A 20,044-nucleotide genomic window follows, 5' to 3' on the forward strand; every position below is an offset into this window, starting at 1 on the left:
TGACAATTTCCAGCATCCTTTCATGATCAGATGACTAAAAAAAAAAAAAAAAAAAAGAAGGAAGGAAAGAAAGAAAGAAAGAAAGAAAATATAGGAAGGAAAAAAAAACAGTTATTGCAAATTATCCTGTCATATTTTTAAAAATTCCATTGCAAAATATACCATCCATGCAAACACATGTATTGAAAATATTTATAGTAAAGCAGTATGTTCTTTTAAAAAATTGGTGGTTTCATAAAATTATACTTGCTTGTGGTAGATAATTTAGAAAATATTTTAAAAGTATAAAAATGTCTAATAACATACTAGAAATCTCCTGTAAAGAAGTCAGCCTTTTGTTTTCTCCTCTCTCCAGCTATTTTCATGTCCTCCATTTTTTACACAGCAATATAGCATGATTATTTTCTCACAAGTTCAGTATTTTAAACAATCATGATTTTTAAAGACATCTTATTTCTTCTCTTTTTATTAACACTGCTTTTTCTCACAGTGTTTTCTTCATTATAAATAAAGAAGAACTTTAAGTATAAATATTTTCCCCATCTCAGTTTTTTTTTTCCCTTTGCGGTAAAGTCACTATCTTCTGATACCAGGTTTTGTGAATAGACAGATAAATCCCTTGGTAATATCCTAAGTCTGTTCTCACTAGTATATGGGACCTGATAAACTTTGCAAACCTTTGCAAAGTTATTCTAGGAAAAGTGCTATGTACCACATTGCTGAATGTCGTGGTGGTCACCTTCAAAGTGCTCCCCCTGGGAAGCCATGTACCGAGGTCAGCGTCTACTCCACCCTTCAAAGCAATTTTGGAACTCTTTTTCTGGAATGGCCATCAAAGCTGTCATTGTATTATCCTTGATGTCCTGGATGTGATCAAAGTGTCTTCCTTACAATTTTTCCTTTATCATCATGTAAAAGAAAACACATCTTCGGAAAGGTGTTCCAATACAGTTATTTGTGTAGTGGCTAAGAACTCCCTCACAGAGAGTGCCGTGTGAGCTGGTGCATTGTCATGATACAAGAGTCACACCAGAGAGATTTTCAGTTAAGATATTCCCGTTTCTTTGTCAATGTTTGCTTGGTCTGTTATGTTTCTCATAGTCAGCCAAGATTTTGACACATAATCTGATGAATTTTTGCCATGTTTTTTGTCAGCTCTGCTTGTTACTGAACACCCTGACCTCTCTTACTCAGTGACGCTTTCTCTCCCCTCAGCCAAATGTTTAATCCATTTGTACACTGCTGTTCTCTTCATGGCATTATTCCCATACTCTTGGACTAACATGTCCCTGATTTCACTTCCATGCTTGCCAAGTTTAGCAAAACATTTACCAATGTTTGTTCGTTGCTCCATTTCAAGCTCCAACATTCTCATGACCGCACACAAAACACACGATGACAATAATGAACACCAGTCATCAAGACACTGCCACACATCGACACCAGCACAGCTGTGAGACACATACCAAAGTTACAAAACCTCACTGAGTTGTTTGTACAGTGCTGCCAATGTATGGGCACAGCGACAAGTTCATGAATTTAATTGTCATACCTCATATATTTATCCCTTTGCTGTCTTGCTTAAAATACCTTGAAGATCCAGAATGGCAGTGCTTCTGAAAACAAGATTCACCGATAGAAGGGACATCTTTTGGTCTGGTCCACTTAATTTACCTTTCCCATACTTCTTCTGGTAACTATATCCCCTTCACCTACCATGGACCAGCGGGCATCTACCAAATAGAACCTCACTTCCCCTGGCCTCAGCTGTGTGGACATCACTTTGGTGTGGCCAATCAGGACATCTCTTTCCTCTGGACACAGTGATTGACCCAGACATGGTGTATCACTCAAGCCAAAATTATCATGGTTGTAACCTGGGATAGAGTTGGACGCTGCAAGGGAGGAGCTGTCTCTTTCCACAGGAGTCACCAAACTAAAATGCAAGCTACACAATGTCTGGGGCCACTTCGTCCCTGTCCCACGGTGGACTTGCTTCTCCTCACCACCTGAGTATAGAAAGCTTCTATGCAATTAAATAGAACAAGGCAAATACCCAGAAATAAAGGTGAGAAATGGAGAAGGAGGAAAAAAATCTAGAGCGGACAACTGACAGCACTTTCTGACTCAGGGAGCCTTGAGGTCAGCTCCTTCCCTGGGCTTCCTGATTAGACTGCCTGAGCAAATAAATCCTTCTTTGGGGGGTAAGCTAGTTTGAGTTTGGTTTCTGTCATTTGCTGTCCAAAGAACCTGACTATCACAGTATGTGAAAGAGAGAAAAGGCACGTCGATTCAGGTTGACCCACCGGGGTCGCTTGTCCGTGTGCTTCGTCCATCACTAGAAATGAAGGACATGAACGGGGGCTGCGTATGAGTTCAGGCTTTAGTCTTCTCCCCTCCCCCATAATTTCCTAATTGTAAATGCTTCACAAACCATCCACACTCTCTCCCCCACCTGCCCATCAGTGAAGTGCTGATTAACTGGCTCTCTGGGGGAAAAGAGACATTGATTTGTAGTATTTGCCAATTTCTATCCTGTAGATACTCCCACCATTGTAGATTCAGCTTCCAAAGTTATGACAACCAGTTAGCAAACTTCCTGAATGTGAATGGGTGAGGGCAGGCTTCGTATACCGCTGCTTCCTTCTCGTTTTCCTCTTCTTATCGCTCTCCACACTCCTCCCTGTTCTTCCAGTTACCACCCCCCACCACGAAATCACCCACAGTTTCACGTAGGGTTTCCTACCTGTTCCTTCTCTCTTCCTCTGTATCCCACCAGCATTATCAACCTGTCTGATGTCAACAGAACCAGGTTCCTGAGAAGAGCAGAGGCTTTGGAGTAAGCTTTAGATTCAGCCCCTTGTGACCTAGAGTCAGTTACTTTTATATCGCTGAGTCTCAGTTTCCTCCTCTATAAAGTGACAACAATGGGGTCTTCCTCATGAGAGATATCATGAGGATTACAGGGGACGACTGATACAGAAACTGCCAGGTGAGGCTTTTGTCTTTCCCACTTCCTTCAGAGACAGTGGTAACCCGGTACTCTGGGCATCCAGGGCACCCCTCCTGTGAGTTCTTGCTGCATTGCTCTGCAGATGTCTCTCCTGTCACTCAGAGACTCCCGGAGTGCAGACTTTTGTCTTGTTTATCTATATGCTCCATACCCTGGCTCAGTGTCTGGAACATGGCAGATAACCAGTAAATATTAAATGAATGCTGTCTTTGTTATCCATTTCCTATTTGATCCCTAGAAGGGCTGGAGCAGATCGAAGTTGGCTGCAGAAGAAAATGGAGGGAAGAGGTTTGGGACCTGGGGGACTCGCGGGGATGCATGTGGGGCTGCCGGCACAGCAATCCGACAGGGGTGGGCAGGATGGCACGGAGAGCTGATTTGTTAGCGTACGGATCATTGAGCTCTCCCACTGGCCCGGCTCATTAGTTTACTTGATACATAGAGCTGCACAGAGCTCAGGGGAAAGATAATTTACGCAACAGCATTCACTCTTTTTTCCTCTCTTGTTTATCTTAGTTGCTGGTGCTCATGTCATATCTTTAAGTTTCTTTCGCTGAATGCCGTTTTGGTTTAAATCTTTAAGTTATTTTTTCCTTTGCTGTCCTGGAGATATATGAACCAGAGCCAATAACATAAGAGCTCTCTTTTTCCTTCACAGCTCTTGAAAGCTTTACATAAGTGTTTCTTCACTTCTATTTTATGGCCAGGACCAGATGCAAAAGTGCTAAAATATTTTGATAAGAGCTGTCCTGGCAGTAGTTCTTGCTTTTACAGCTATCCAGAGGGAGAGAATTAGCTAGGAAGTCAGCCCACAGAAAAGAGAGAGAGAAGCTATGAAATCTTACTACTGACAGAGATTTTTAATTTGTTTTAAAAAGCAGTCGGATGGAAGACCAAAAGAAAATGTTTAGGTCATGCCACTATCTAAATGCAAAACAGTAAATAAATTTGAAGGCCATAATAATTCCAGATATTTATGGAGGGCGTGGCTTTTAGATGCTTTTAGATGCAACTGCTAGACTGAGTCTTCCTGAGTTAAACACACGCTCTGGCCCAACCCTGTGGGGGTAGAAAAGGTGTGATACCTCTCCTCACACCTCATAAGGGTCACGGCTGACACTTCTGTAACAAAAGATGGTCAACAAGAGCAAAGCATAACACATTTATTTAATCAAAGCTTTATGTGACATGGGAGCGTTCAGAAGTGAAGAGCCAAAGACCCAGGGGAAAGTGTCTATGTTTATGCTTAGGTTTGATGAAGAATGGACAGCCGTGTAGAAAACTGCTTAGACAAGGGCGTGACCCACTGGTAACAGGCTGGCAGCGGAGCCCAGCAAGGCCTGCCTGTTTAGATTCTTCCCCAGTTCTCTGTGCTGCATTCCTTCCTCCCAGCTATGGGGCAGGATCCTCCGGAATGAAAGTCTTATGATCTACTGTCAAACAAGGTGGGTCAGAGAATTTCTTTATGACCAGCTCCTGCACAGAAAGGCCGGGGATGGTTAGGGTAATATTTCTAGATTTCATGGCTGGTTTTTAGGGGTGAGGTTTTTTAGCTTCTATAACCCACCTCAGGGAAGAGGAATTCTGGTCCCTATGACTTGCTCTAGGAGAGAAGAAAGGGAAAGAGATAAGGGGGCAGGAGAAGGTCTGAGGCTGCTTCTGAAGTCTTCCAGTCCCTGTTAGTTCAAAGTACTCAGCATGCCAAAGCAACAGACTTTGGACTACTGTTTTCTAAACCCCCAACATTAGGAACTATGTGTATTGATATCCTTTTGGAGAAGGTTGAAATTAAGGCCCAGAGAGGTTCAGTAACTTGCCCAGGGTTGCATGGCTGGTCAGTGGCAATGCTGGTATTAACCACCACTCTCTACTGCTTCATCGGTTTTGCAAGGGAGGAATTAGAGGAACAGAGAGGTCAAGTGTGTTATACAAGGTCACACAGGAAGCAGAAGGGCACTACCTCTCTCAGGCACTTGCCCTGTGTCCTTTCCTTTTCTGTCTCTTCATTCAGCCCAGTCTTGTTTCACCCCATTCCACCACATTCTGCCTTCTTCATGTCCTTTGGGGGCTCTGTTTTGTATCCATTCTTCTGTGTTCCATACTTATGGCTGTATTTCAACTGAGGTGCCAAAAGTCCTTACCCTGGGCTAGGCAGTGGTCCACACACAGTGTAAACATTAACTCACTTTTATGCCCCATAATAAACCTATGACGCTGACACTATGATTTATCTTCATTTTATAGATGAGGAAACCAAATCACCTTACCCATCCAAGGTCACATAGCTAGGAGGGGGAAGAGCCAGGATTTAAGGCTGACCAGTCTGGCTTCAAAGCCCCATGCAAATCACTTTGCTGCAGCCGCCTCTCACGAGCCTTGAGTGTTCCTGTCTCTACCCTAGATGCCGTTTCCTACTTCTTTTGATTTACCTGCCCTCTATGTTCACATAGTGTGATCTGGAATCCTGGGAAGTGACTTTGGGGAAAGAAATTCCTAAGGGATATATTTGAGATGAAATTAAAGTTCAGATTTTCTCAGTCTCAGTCCAGAATTTTATTTATTTATTAATTTGTTCAGTCATTAGCCTGATGTTGCCTGCTACCTGGCTGAGAAATAGCAGCAAAAAAAAAAAAAAAAAAAGAACAATTAAGCTACTTAAAGGATTGATTCATAAAGAGGAAAGAAGTTAATAAATTAGTTGAACAAGTTGGAATATGTTTGCAACTATAGAAAACATGTTATTATCTAAAGTAAGAGAGGAATTTAGCCCGACAGAAGGGGGATAACTAGCATGGGAATAGGAAAAGAAATAAAAATTCTGAATCCAATTACCTTTGGTGAGATGTATTAGATTTTAATCATCTCTAAACCAAATGGCTGAAACTCATTTAAAGCCAGATCAGCTAAAATTTGCCTTGTATTTACTTCTGTAATTATCTTTCTTCATTTGTCACTAGACTAAAAGCTCCTTGCATATGAAACTGAAGGTTATTTGTTTTGGTTTCCAAAAAAATGCCTGGCACAATGCCTGGCACATAGCAGGTGCTCAATGAGTGTTTATTGAATTGACATAAAAAGACGACATTGACTACTAATAAATTCTGCCTTCACCCTAGGAGAGAAAAGAATGAATGTGATATTATGCTCTATTAAGTGCAAAAATGAAAACAAACACCATCTCAAGGTTGGTAATTTAAGTACATGGGGACTCCGAAATGAAGCCTCTTCACAATGGAGAATTGCTTGCAAAGCACTTTCTAATCAAGGTTTATAACAACAATGCCACAGAACAGCCCAAAGCCTATCCATTTTAATTCCAACTTTTCCAAGATCAAAGAATAAAAAACTCTGAAAAAGACAAATAGTCACTCATTATATTTGATCTCAATTTAAAATTTGTTTTTTAACCTACTTAGATTTGAAGTAAAGGAATGTGGGGATTGAAAATAGGCTTGTTAATTTATTGGTTATATTTGGTTTGTTTTTTTAGACAGGGGAGCAATATATAATATTCCTTCCTTTCCACTGACAGAACTGATCATGTAAGACACACAGGGGAAAGGCAGATGAAAATTGAAAATATAATCTTCATTACTCATAAAAAAGGTTGTTTGTCTCTGCAAGTATGCTTGCTAGCATGATGCCCCAGATTATAGTTACCCACCATTCTGTCATGCCAGTCTTAGAGCTGAACAATCTCAGATCTCTGTTTCAGCTCTGTAACACGTCTACTCAGGGATGAGTAGAGGAGTTTAGAATACCACTCCCTACAGGTGGTCTGGTCTTTCAGAGGGTAAATCATTCTTCTGCTCTTGGAAGGAGTGCCACAGGGGATAGAGAGAGTGGCTGGGAATGTTATTCTAGTGGAGGTGCCACCACACGAAAAGATGAGGGGTGGGGACCAATTGCTCCCTCCAACATACGACACACTTTACAACAGATGTGCTGTATTGCTGATAACTTGGGTGTACTTTGAATTATATCTTTTAGCAACGATTTACTGTCAGGTATTATACTAAAAGCTTTACAAATGTATTGTCTTGTTTGTTCCTCAAAATAACTTGAGGAGGAAAAACAGTTTGGTGTTTCCTCAGTAAGTTAAACATAGAATTACCATATGACCCAGCGATCCCGTCTCTGGATGCATACCCAAAAGAATTGGAAGCAGGTGTCCAAACAGAAACTCGTACACAACATTCACAGCAACACTGTTCATAATAGCCGAAAGATGGAAACAACCCAAAGGTACCTCAACAGATGAACAGTCAAGCGAAATAGGGTATATTACAATGCAATATTAGTCATAACAACAAAGGAAATGCATGTACGTGCCATAACATGGATGAACCTTAAAATTTTATGCAAATTGGGCCAGGTTCGGTGGCTCCACTCCTATAATTTGGGAGGCTGGGAGGCTGAGGCAGGTGGATAGCTTGAGCTTATGAGTTTGAGACCAGCTGAGCAAAAGCAAGACCCATCTCTACTAAAAATAGAAAGACTGAGGCCAGAGGATCACTTGAGCCTGACTTGCAGGTTGCTATGATCTATGATGCCGTGCCCTCTGCCCAGGTGGCAGCTTGAGACTCTGCCTCAAAAATATATATATATTATGCAAATGTAAGAAGGCAGACACAAAAGATTACATTTTGTATGGTTCTATTCCTCTGAACTGTCCAGAAAGAGCAAATCCATAGAGTCAGAAAGAAGATTAGTGGTTGCCAGGGAAGAGGAGAATGGGAAGTAGCCACTTACAAGGCACAGGGCTTCCTTTTGGGCTGATAAAAAAAGCTCTGGAACTAAATAGGGCAATGATTGCGCATCATTCTGTGCTTAATATCATTGAAAAGTATGCTTTGAAATAGTTAAAATAGTAAATTTTGTTATGGATGTTTTTTACCACATTAAAAAAAATCACCCTAGGAGTGAGATAGCTCTACAGATAAGACTGAGACTCCAAGCAAGAACATTACTATCAGGCAAGGGATAGAGCTAAGTTTTGTGTAGTCTGAATGTTTTATACTTTTGGGAGGTCCTATTTTTAAAAAGTACAAAATTATTACTATGAAATTGCTAGGCTGCTTCTAAAGGTTTGGAAATGGGCCTTTGCAAGGGGAAACTCTAAAATTTAAGCCTTTTTAACTCCAACATAAATTCATATTTGCTATTAGTACAACTAGAAAACAAAAAATATAAAATCTATAACTCCATTTTCAATAACAGCAAAAACATACAGAACTTAGTAATAAATCTAACAAAAGATGTGTAAGATCTCTACCTAGAAACTCTAAAACATTGCTAAGATAAAATGTTAAAGACCTAAGTAAATGGATAGATATACCAGATTTAAAGATCGGAAGACTCAGTATTTCTAAGATGTTGATTCTTCCATACTGATCTATATAGATTCAAAGCAATCCCAATTATAAACCCACAGGGGTTTTTTGTAGAAATTCTCAAACTCTAACATTTATATGCAAAGAACCCAGAAGTCCTCAAAGAAATGCTAAAGAAAATAAGGACCCAAACTACCTGGCTTCAAAATTTACTTTATGATTACACTATCAAGACGGTACAATACCAGGAGAAACAAAATAAGTCATCGGAAGAGAACTGAGTGCCCAAGAATAGACCATTAATACAGACGGACAAATGATTTCCAACAAAGGCAGCGTACAATGGGAGAGAAAGGTTCTCAACAACCGGTGCTGGAACAGCTGTGGAAAAGTAAGTAGGTAGAGCTGGAGTTTGACGCTAGGTCTTTCTGCCTTCTGTAATTTTCCCTCACTACCTGTCAGCTTCCACCCTTGCCTTGTCATTGCTGTACCTACCCACTGGCCGGGGCCTTCAGAACCTAAAGCTTGAGAGGAGGGAGCCCCTCTATCAATCACAGTGCCGGGGTACTAGAGAGATGGAAGGATGTCAAAGGGAGTGGAGTCTTGATTCTGAGGGACTTTGCCTGCCTTGAGTCTTTTGGCCTTTTAGGATCTCTGAGACCCTTCTGCCTATTGTCAGGAAAGGATTGTAGAAGTTTGTGAAAATGGTAAGCCAGAATATCATAGAACCTTTTCACTGCCAATTGAATGGTCAAAGCCTGCTATTCAGAGGGCACCTGGCAGAGAGGAAAGACTACCGGACTTGCACTTAGAATTCTTGGGCTCCCTTCTGCCTCTGCCTCGGAGTGACGTTGGGTGTGTCACTTTAATCTCTCCGATCCTTAGTTTCCTCATCTGAAAAATGGGATTAATAAACACCTCCCCTGATTTACCCTAATGAGTTAAGTTCAAACAAATAGAGTATTTAAGTATCCTTAGAAAACTAGGAAGAGTTACGTAAATGTACGCTCTATTTATCAAGCTGCCGAGTGTACTTTTTGCAGCTGAAGTGAGTATAACATTACTTTTTCTTTTAGATTCAAATTTTACATATCAAATGTGCTTTGTAATTATTTCTTATTCCTTTCGTGTTTACATGAGAAATCACCATTCTAGTGCTGATTTAAGATTCCTTTGTGAGCATAGCTTTTGAGTTAGCGATAACTTGTTTAAAATTTCATTTATTCGTTTCTTTGATTTGCTAAGTGCTTAAAAATTTCATTTACTCATTCATCAACCCGTTTTATTTCACTCTTTATAGAGTGCCTCCTGTGGGCAAGACACTGTAAGTGCAAGGGATAAATGGATGAAAAGAGACTTAGTCCTTCTCCACAAAAAGCTCATGGTCTCATGGTGATACAGACAGGCTCCAAAAGAGCCAGTTATGACAGGGTGAAGTCACTGTTGGGATGAACTGGGGTACCAGCTACTGCACTGGGAGAGGGGGATGCTGAGCTGTGATATCAGGGCAGGCTTCACATTCTCTAGGTGATGTACTAAGTTGGGTCTTAAAGGAGAAAAAAAACTTTACCAACACTGTTTATACTCAGTGGTAAGAGCAAAATTTGGCCAGTGTGGAGGATGACACAGGGGCCTGGAGTGGGGTGGGGAGGGAAGGGGAAAGGCATGCCTGCTGAGACACTAGGAAGCCCAGTTACTTGGTTACCGCAGTGGTCAAGACAAAATGATGAAGGCCTGAACAAGGCTACTGGTGGAAGATTGCCAAAGAGGTGACTGATTAAGACTTAGAATTTGAGAAGCAGAACCAATAGGACTTAGCATTTAGTTAATTGAATGTAAGGCCTGAGAGAAAATCTCAGTTCCACCCCTTATTAGCAATGTAGCCTTGGGCACAATGCCAGATCTTTCTAAGTCTCCATTTCCTCATTTAGAAAATGGGGAGTAGTAACTCCTAATTTATGGTACTGTCAGGAGCCTTTAAAGTGCTCGTCTTAAAACCACCTTTCCTAAGATGGGGTGGGGTGGCTCACGCCTGTAACCCCAGCACTTTGGGAGGCAGAGGTGGGAGGATCTCTTGAGTTCAGGAGTTTGAAACTAGCCTGAGCAAGAGCAGGACCCCATTTCTACTAAAAATAGACAAAACTAGCCAAGTGTAGTGGTAGGTGCCTGTTGTCCCAGCTACTCGAGAGGCTGAGGCAGGAGGATTGCTTGAGCCTAAGAATTTGGGGTTGCTGTGAGCTAGGTACTCTTATCTAGGGTAACAGAGTAAGACTATCTCAAGAAAAAAACAAAAACAAAAAAACAAGGTACCTATCCTAGGGCCTTGAACAGATTTTCCACAAATACTGGACTTCTTCCCACATTCTCATCTTTTCCTCAGTCCATAAGGCAGAGAGGCTCTTCCAAATTATGGAGATTTTTCTTCTAGAAAGCATACACTTCCGGAACACATCTCTGCAGTTCTCATAACAAAGCACCTTCTCACGTGGATGAACCAATGTTTTGAGCTCACATGACAACTCCTGTGTTCTTGAACTATAATAGCAGTTCTCAACCTGTGGGTCCTGACCCCTTTGGACTGTATTAAAGGGCTGTGGCATTAGGAAGATTGAGAACCACTGAACTATAAGGAAGCAATTGGGGGAGCTCTGAACAAGTACCTGGAGGTTCCCAGGGGAGGTCGGATAGTGTGGACCCCGTGCTTTGGGCCCCATCCTTTGGTACCACAGTGTCCTCACTGCACACCTGCACGATGCAAGCTGATCAGAGATGGGATCCTCTGCCTCTCCCAGGTGCCACCATGGCTGTGTGTCTCTTTCCTACTCCATGGGGCAAATGAAGGATTCTGGAATTTACCTTTAGCCCCTAAGCAAGATGTTGCTTACCATACTTAGAGACCCAAAACTTTCTTCATTTTCCTGTAATGTTATAGACTCTTGAGGCCTTGAACATGACTTTAGGAAACATTATTTTAATCCTCCCTTTTCCCTGGTTTGACTAGAAACGACAAGATCTTCAATACTTCCTCCCAGTGTCCTGGTTGGATGACCAGGTGGCATAAAAGAAAGCAATACTTGGGGAGAGACAAACTCTGTGTGACATATCCCCGAGGAGGCAGAACAGACCTTGTAAACAGCTGAGTTGACTGCAAAAGCTACTGCCTGGAGAGATGTTGATGGAAAGCCCTGCCGTCTTCAGAGGCTGAGATAATTAAGAATTTAAGAGCTTTCTTAAATTGAATGTTCCCTTTATTTCTGCCTGGCACTTTTTGGGTGTTATTGATGCAAAGAGGGACTTGTGGGTAACTTTTCAATATTCTTCTACACAAATAATAATTAACTAGCTCCAGCTCCTACAGTCGCCATGGTCAGGATTTATGCTGCTCCTTTTGAAACTAGAGCACATCTGAAATTTTTTTCTTTGTCAGCCGTTTCCCATTCCTCAGCAGATTAGCACCACAGACCACTCAGATCCCAAGCTCCTGGGAACCCTGTTAAGACACACCAGAGTGAAGTCGTTAACGATCTGCCCACAGAAAACCTCAGTTCTGCTTCTTGTCCCTGGCACCCTCTTTTGTGATAGAGTTTGGTCTAATGGTGTGAAATAATGTGCTGAAACTTGGAGGGAAATTGAGTTCTTCCTCAGGAACTCTGGGCTGAGGGGGGATTTCAGTCTCCTTAATGGTGTCTCTGCAGTGAAGAACAGCTGGGACATTTCCCCTTCCCAGAAGTTCTACTGGGCTGGAGAATGGGGAATCGTAATTGAACTAGGAGCAGTGGATGATGGTGGTCGTCCTCACCTGGCTACTTAGCACCCAGTCCATAGATGTAATCAAGATAAGTCTAAGTTCGTAGTCTTTTTTTTTTTTTTTTTTGAGACAGAGCCTCAAGCTGAGCCCCTGGGTAGAGTGCCATGGCTTCACTGCTCACAGCAACCTCCAACTCCTGGGCTCAAGTGAGTCTCCTGCCTCAGCTTCCCAAGTAGCTGAGACCACAGGCGCCCGTCACAAGGCCCAGCTATTTTTTGGTTGCAGCCATTATTGTTGTTTGGCGGATCCCGGCTGGATTCAAACCTGCCACCTTAGGTGTATGTGGCTGGTGCCTTAGCCACAGGCGCCGAGCCTAAGTTCGTAGTCTTACAATACGTAAGAGAAGATGCAATTTAGGGTAGTACCAGGAGCCAAGTTAAAATTACTATAATAAAAATTCACATACAGTGATTTCTTAATTATCTTGATAATGAAGGTCAAGAGAGGATACTGGAAATGGTAATGTACACATAATCCAAAAAGCTCATTTTAGATACAGGTTCCTTTTCAACCAACATTCATCCAGGGCAGTGAATTTACTCTGAGATGATAATTATTCATGTTTATTTATTTGTGGCCCTTTCACATATACTGGTGGTTTTCTAGGATGTATTTAGCAGTAGACATATAGTTTTAAACAAAATCTCCTCTGGGATCTCAGGATATTAAGCAGATTACAGTGAAGCTGCTCTGGGACAGCAGGCAGGGGGTCAGAGCCCTGCCTCTGGGGCTACCTCCTACCCTCACTCCTCTTTTAACTGTGGCTTCTGAGTGACCACCAAGGCAGCCTGGAACCCTGAAGGTCGCTGTTCAAAAATCACTGAAAGGGCGGCGCCTGTGGCTCAGTGGGTAGGGCGCCGGCCCCATACACTGAGGGTGGCGGATTCAAACCTGGCCCCAGCCAAACTGCAACAAAAAAAATAGCCGAGCGTTGTGGTGGGCACCTGTAGTCCCAGCTACTCGGGAGGCTGAGGCAAGAGAATCGCTTATGCCCAGGAGTTGGAGGTTGCTGTGAGCTGTGTGACACCACGGCACTCTACCATGGCTTATAAAGTGAGACTCTGTCTCTACCAAAAAAAAAAAAAATTACTGACACACATTAGCTCTTGATGTCACATGGCCTGTGAGATGGGTAGGTTAGGAATTATTATTTTTATTTTATAGGTAAGAACAGGTAGCCAGTGGACCTGGGACTTGAACTCAATTTTCTGGTGTCAAATTTAATATTCGCTTGACTGTACCTATTCCCTGACCTTTGCTCACTTTCCCAGTGTGATGGTAGGATGCCACGGGAAGGAAATTCACCAAAGGAGAACTAAAGACCCCCACAGACACTCTGTGTCCTCCGGAGAACCTCCTGGATTTGTTGTGCTGTTCTTCCCTCATTCTGGAAGTGACAGGCCAGCCACAGGTGTGATGATGAGAATTAGGATGGAAAGGGAGCTGCTCTCTGTTTCACTGATCACCTTCAGTGATTAGAATTTCAATTTCTTAAACATTTCTGTGACTGCTTTGCTCTGTCTAAATATTTGGGCAGATCTGTGCAGAGTGGATTTGTCTGTTTGATGTGTTCCATGCATTTATGTATCCTGATTGTCAGTGAGGAAACCACGTTGCAGAAAGCAGATGTGATCTGACAGTTGCCAAATGTGGCTCTCACTTTCCCCAGCGTTCCCTGAGCCTCTCAAAGGTGGTGCTGGTTTCTGCCTCCAGATTCCTGGAGACCTGATGTTTGTCCTCTGTATTCACTCTGAGAAATGCTCAGCAAATCCGTGGCTTCAGTTACTTTCTCAAACTCTGAGTAAATGCTCACTTCTCTATCCTAACCTCTCTCTTAAGTTCCAGACCTTCATTTCCAATTACCCACTAGAACTGTGTAATTGTGAAACCACCCAAACTTGCACATTTAAAATCAGATTAATTTCTGGCTGAAACCGTGCCTCTTGAATTTCCTATCTTGGCGAATGTTGCTACTGCTTACCTTCTAACAAAACTAGAAAACTCAAGAGTTTTCCTAAACCCCTCTCCTCTTTCACCACCCACTTAATCTAACAAGTCCTTCAGATTTAACAGTCGAAACGTCTCTTGTCTGCCTCCTTCTTCCCATCCCAGTTCCCATAGTCTTAACTCAGTCCCTCCTTCTCGGCCTGACAATTCTAATAGTTTAATCAATGGGTGGTTCTCCAATTAACCTAATTGGTCTCTTTCTCTGCTGATTTCTCTATGCCGCCCCTGCACTTAACCTAAGATTAACTTTGTCTGGAGGCCCCACGGTCTTCCGGCTTGCAGCCTCGTCTCCTATTGCAGACGCAAAGAAAAGAAACTCAATCTTTTCTTTTCCTTAAGCCCCTATGGTCAGTCAGAATTCCTCCCGAGTTTTTAATGAACTATGTCTCCTAGTTACCCTTGCTATGCTGTTCCCATTACCATTCTTCCGAGACAGTGCTGACCTTCACCATTCCCTGCCTGTGCTGTTACAGTCATCTAAGATGTCAGCTGATCTCATCATCTCCAGCCCACCTTCGTGGGTTTTTTAGTATACCACTATATTTATCATTACAACCTTATATGATATGTTTAACATATGGAGCGGTGAGCCCTGCCCTATTTCTCTTCTCTCATCCCTCCCTCTTGCCATTCCATTATTTTCAAAACTGGCTTACTATTTATGAGCACTTATTTATTTATTATTATTATTATTATTTTGCAGTTTTTGGCCAGGGCTGGGTTTGAACCCGCCATCTACAGCATATGGGGCTAGCACCCCACTCCTTTGAGCCACAGGTGCTGCCCAGCACTTATATTATCTAAGATCTTAAAATATTATTGAAATTATATCAGGCAGGGTGGCACCTATGGCTCAAAGGAGTAGGGTGCCGGCCCCATATGCCGAAGGGACCATGGCCAAAAACTGCAAATAAAAAAAAAAAAGGAAATTATATCAGGCAGATTAATTTGGAGAAATACCTCTCTATATTAAATATATATAATTATATATAATATTAAAATATATTATCTATATATTTTTTGGAGACAAAGTCTTACTCTGTGCCCTGGGTAGAGAACCGTGGTATCACCATAGCTCACAGCAACCTCAACTCTTGGGCTCAAGTGATCCTTATGCCTCGGTTCCCAAGTAGCTGAGACTACAGACACCCACCACGATGCCCAGCTAGCTTTTCCTATTATTTTAGCAGAGACGGTATCTCTTGCTCACGCTGGTCTCAAAGTCCTGAGCTCAAGCCATCTGCCTGCCTCCACCTCCCGGAGTGCTAGGATTACAGCGTGAGCCATGATGCCTGGCTTTAACACAGTACATCTTTTAATTTGTGCATAATCATTTAAATCCTTTAATAGAGTTTTAAAATTTATCTGTGAAGTTCTTTTTTCTTGGATTAATTCTTTGATCTCTTATTACTTTGTTGATATTATAAGTAGCATCTAGTTTTATACTTTACAGCTGGCTCTTGCTGGCATAGACAATGCTTCCTTGTACCCTTCTGATTTTGGCTTATGAAGTCTGACAATTAAATTTGAGAACTCATCCTAGAAAAAATGTGGCATATCTCATTGCTAAACATTGCTGTGGTTACCTTTGAAGTCCTCCCCTTAGGAAGCTGTGCACCAACACCAGTGCCTTGTCCACCCTTCAAAACAATTCTAGAACTCTTTTTCTGGAATGACCATCAGAGCTGTTGTTATAGGACACACAGAGACACCCAACAACAATAATAAATGCCATTCAGCAAGACACCACCACACACCGACACAAACACAGCTGTAAGATGCTGATGTATCAACATTATGAAACTTTACCAAGGTCTTTACCCAACATGAGGGCAGGGTGATAAGTCTGCAGACTTAACTGTCAGACCTGGAAGACAACAGCTCTGATGGCCATTCCAGATAAAGAGCTCCAAAATTGCTTTGAAGGGTGCTCCCAAGGGAAGCGCTTCACAGGGGCTGTAGTGATATCCAGCAATGAGGAATGCAGCACTTTTCCTAGGTTGAGTTCACGGACTTAATTGTCAGGACTTCTATATATGCTTTGTAAAGTAAGTTGAGTAGTTTTCAGTTCTTTAAATTTTTCTGCAACATCTTTGATAAAATAGAGACTATTCATTTCTTAAAAGTTTGATAAAATTTGTGAGAGGCAGATGTGTGTGCACATGGGCATGGGTGTGTGTGTGTAAGTAGCGTTCTTGATAACTATTTGAATTTATTGTAGCTTATTCAAATTTTCCATTTCGTCTTGCCTCAATAAGTTTGCCTGAGGAAGCTCCTCCCTCCATTTTATCTATGCAATCAAATTTGTTAGCATAGGATTCTTCATGATAGTCTTTTATTATGTTTAAAATTTGTGCCTTTTTATTCTATATTTTAGAATATTTTTTCTATCTTTTAATTCTATATTTTATTCATTTGTATCATCTTACTTTTGTCCCCCTCATTACTCTTGCCAGAGGTTTGTCAACTTATACTTTTTTTTTTTAGAGACAGAGTCTCACTGTATTGCCCTCGGTAGAGTGCTATAGTGTCATAGCTCACAGCAACCTCCAACTCCTGGGCTTAGGTGATTCTCTTGCCCCAGCCTCCTGAGTAGCTGGGACTAAGATGAGATGCCCGCCACAACACCCAGCTATTTTTTTGTTGCAATTTGGCTGGAGCTGGGTTTGAACCTGCCACCCTCGGCATATGGGGTCGGCATCCTACCCACTGAGCCACAGGTACCACCCTACTTATACATTTTTTGAAAAACAAAATTTTATTTTACTTTTCTTCTTTATTGTATTTAACTTTTTGAGTTGATGAGTTAACTCATCCATTTTTGGTCAAGAAATATTTTAAGGAGTGTCTCTTGAATGTTAAAATCCCTGCAGCCTTGTTTATCTTTTGAATCTTTATTCTTAAAAGAATATCTTTTATTGAATCTTACAATTAAATGGGATAGTTTAGCTCTGGGTTAGAAGTCCTTTTATTTTTACTCTTTGAAAATACTACTCCATTGATTTCTTGATCTCATCGTCGCAATTGAGGAATCTGATGCCAAACATATTCCTGTTACTTTGTAAGTCTTATATTCTCTTTCTGCGTGATTCTAGAATTGCCTTTTGGAATTACATTGTATTATAAATCCTAGATGAGGTTTTTATTTTCCCCTTTCCTTTTTCTTAATCTTTTGGCACTGTACTACTAATCTTTCCATCTAAAATATTTATTTCAGTCTAAAATCTTTTATTCTGGGAATTCTAGGTCATTATTTATCCATACATTATCTCTTGTATCAAGTATCTATTGCTGCATGTGTAATAAATTACCCCCAAACTTTGTACTTAAAAAGAACAATTATATCTCATGAGTCTGTGAGTTTGGCCGGGTTGTTCTATTGCTTTCACTTGGGAATACTCGTGTGGCTGCTTTCAGCTGAAGAGAATCCAGGGGGCTGGGCTCAACTGCTCAGCGGGCATTGATCAAAGTGGGGTAAATGACCGAGCTCAGCATCCAGGTGACATGGGGCTCATTGTGCATTTTGAGAGGTGTGATTCATGGGGGGTGGTGGGAGGACATGCTGTTATAGTTTGCTACCTCTTCCTATGCTTCTTTTTCCTTTATTTCCAGGACTTCTATTACATAGATGTTAATATTTCTATTCTAGTGTATTTTTCTTCACTCATTTCTTCCTGATGTCTTGTGAGATACCTTATTTCCCTGAAAATAAGACCTACCCCCCAAATAAGCCCTAGCAGTATTTCTATGCATTTGTTAAATATAAGCCCTACCCTGATAATAAGACCTAGTGATGGCCTATTACCTGCATTTCGGCGCGGAGTGGTAAGGAAGACTAGAATACCTTTTATCTGCCACAGCTCCTTTTCCCCAGCCATTTGCACTTGTGTGGGTGGGTGTGTGGTAACTGGTCGCAGGCATCCTATTGTGCACATGAGAACGGCTAGGGGAAAGGAGTTCATGCATCACTAGCACCAGCCCCACCAACAAGGTTGGCTCCCCCTGTCAGGTTCCAGAAGAAGATGACTTAACTGTATTTGAATAAATGTAGATTGTTGTATTATACTTAATAAAAATAAGACATCCCCTGAAAATAAGCCCTAATGTGTCTTCTTGAAAAAAAACAAATATAAGATAGGGTCTTATTTTCAGGAAAACATGATAGATCTTCAAACTAGTCCTTTGTTCAATCACATTTTTCTTTATTCAGTCTGTTATTTCTCTCTTTAATAGAATTCCTTAATTAAACTATTATATTTTTTCTACCTGGTATTTTTCCTTGCTCCTTTAAAAAAAAGAAAGATTGTACTCATTTCCCGTTAACAACATCCTTCCCTTCATCAATTTGTGTTTGCATTCCTCAGTTCCGTGGTACTTTTTGTTGTAATTTCATTTTTGTCTTGTAGCTATATCGGCAGGGTATTGGCTTAGTGAGGAAAAGCCTCAAGGCAGCTTCTCAGAGGGAGCCCAATGGAAGAGACTCAATGAATCAGAGTCTGGGTTTCACCATCCCCGCTTGCCAACTCTTCATAAAGCCCTCCTCCCCCCATAATCTGAGTCCTCATGTCTCTGCCCCACACTGGTATGGGTTTACTTGTTTGTTTAAGGTGTTTTACTCTCTTGACAGGAAGGCAGGAGGAAGGGACACAGAGGTATCTCTTTCTGTCGCTGCCCATATCTCCTCCTCACTGCAGACTGCCCCTCTACTGGCATAGAATTCAGTTTTCCTGTCTCTCAATAATGTTGGGCAGGAAAAAATATTTTAAAAGTTTTCCTCTCCCTTGAGTCTCCATCTGAAGCAGACTTGGTCACGTGCCAACCATCAACCACAGTTTGGAGCCCGAGAAGCCCCCTCCGAGTCTCGAGTCTCGGCTGGGTCCGTTCAGTGCCTCGCCTCTGTGGGAGGCGCGCCTTCTGAGGCTGAGTGTTACTCGCCACCTCTGAGTCCCCTGGCTCTTACAACTCTCACGCGCTCTTTGTCTTTCTCCGGCTTCCTTCCACTCAGTTGCTGACGCCAGTCAGATCATGTTCCGTGGCAGCTTAGCCCCGTTTTTTTCGATATTTGGGGATCCTTTGATACCTGGTTGTGTTGAAGCCGACATCAGCAGGTGGCTTTGCTTGTTTGTTTTGCTATCTTAGCTGCTGTCTCTTCCTTCTTAGGAGAGTCAGGGAGATGAAAAAACCACAACACCTGAGTACATGTCTGGACATTTGTCCAAACCCATGGACTGTACAGCACCAAGAGTGAACCCTAATTTCAGTGCAGACTCTGTGTGATAATGATCTGTCCAGGTAGGCTCATCAGTTGCACAAACGCACCATTAGGGTGAGGGACGTTGACAGTGGGGGAGACTGTGCCTGTGTCGGGTGGGATAGAAGGGAAATCAACTGAGCTCTCTGAGCTCTCCGCCGTGTGTCTCCCTATGTATCCCTGCTTCTCACGTCATGCACATCCTTCTTTCTTTTACAGAACAGCCAAGGCTCCTTTCTGCCTCTGCCTTCACTCTGAATATTTCTCTCACCCAAAATGCCCCCTCGCCTTCCCTCTGACTGTCCCAACTCTCACCACTTACCAGTGACCAATTCAAGTCTTATCTTCTCCAAGACGTTCCCTCCTCAGCCGCTTTATAAACATCTCATCATTAGAAACAGTTATATTTATTGAGCAGGCACTGCTAAGTGTTCTGCAAACATTCTGCTCTTCCATCCTCACAACAACTCTACGATACAACACAACTACCATCCCATTTCATAGACAAGAAAACTGGAATTTAGAGAGGTTAGATACATAACATGGGAAGTTAATCAGGTCAGTGGCAAAATGGATTCAGTGGGAAAACACGGATACATGTATCCATGGATACATAACATGGGAAGTTAACA

This window comes from Otolemur garnettii, unplaced genomic scaffold (genome assembly GCF_000181295.1).
Source record: "Otolemur garnettii isolate 467f Iridium unplaced genomic scaffold, OtoGar3 scaffold00073, whole genome shotgun sequence".
Classification (NCBI taxonomy): Eukaryota; Metazoa; Chordata; class Mammalia; order Primates; family Galagidae; genus Otolemur; species Otolemur garnettii.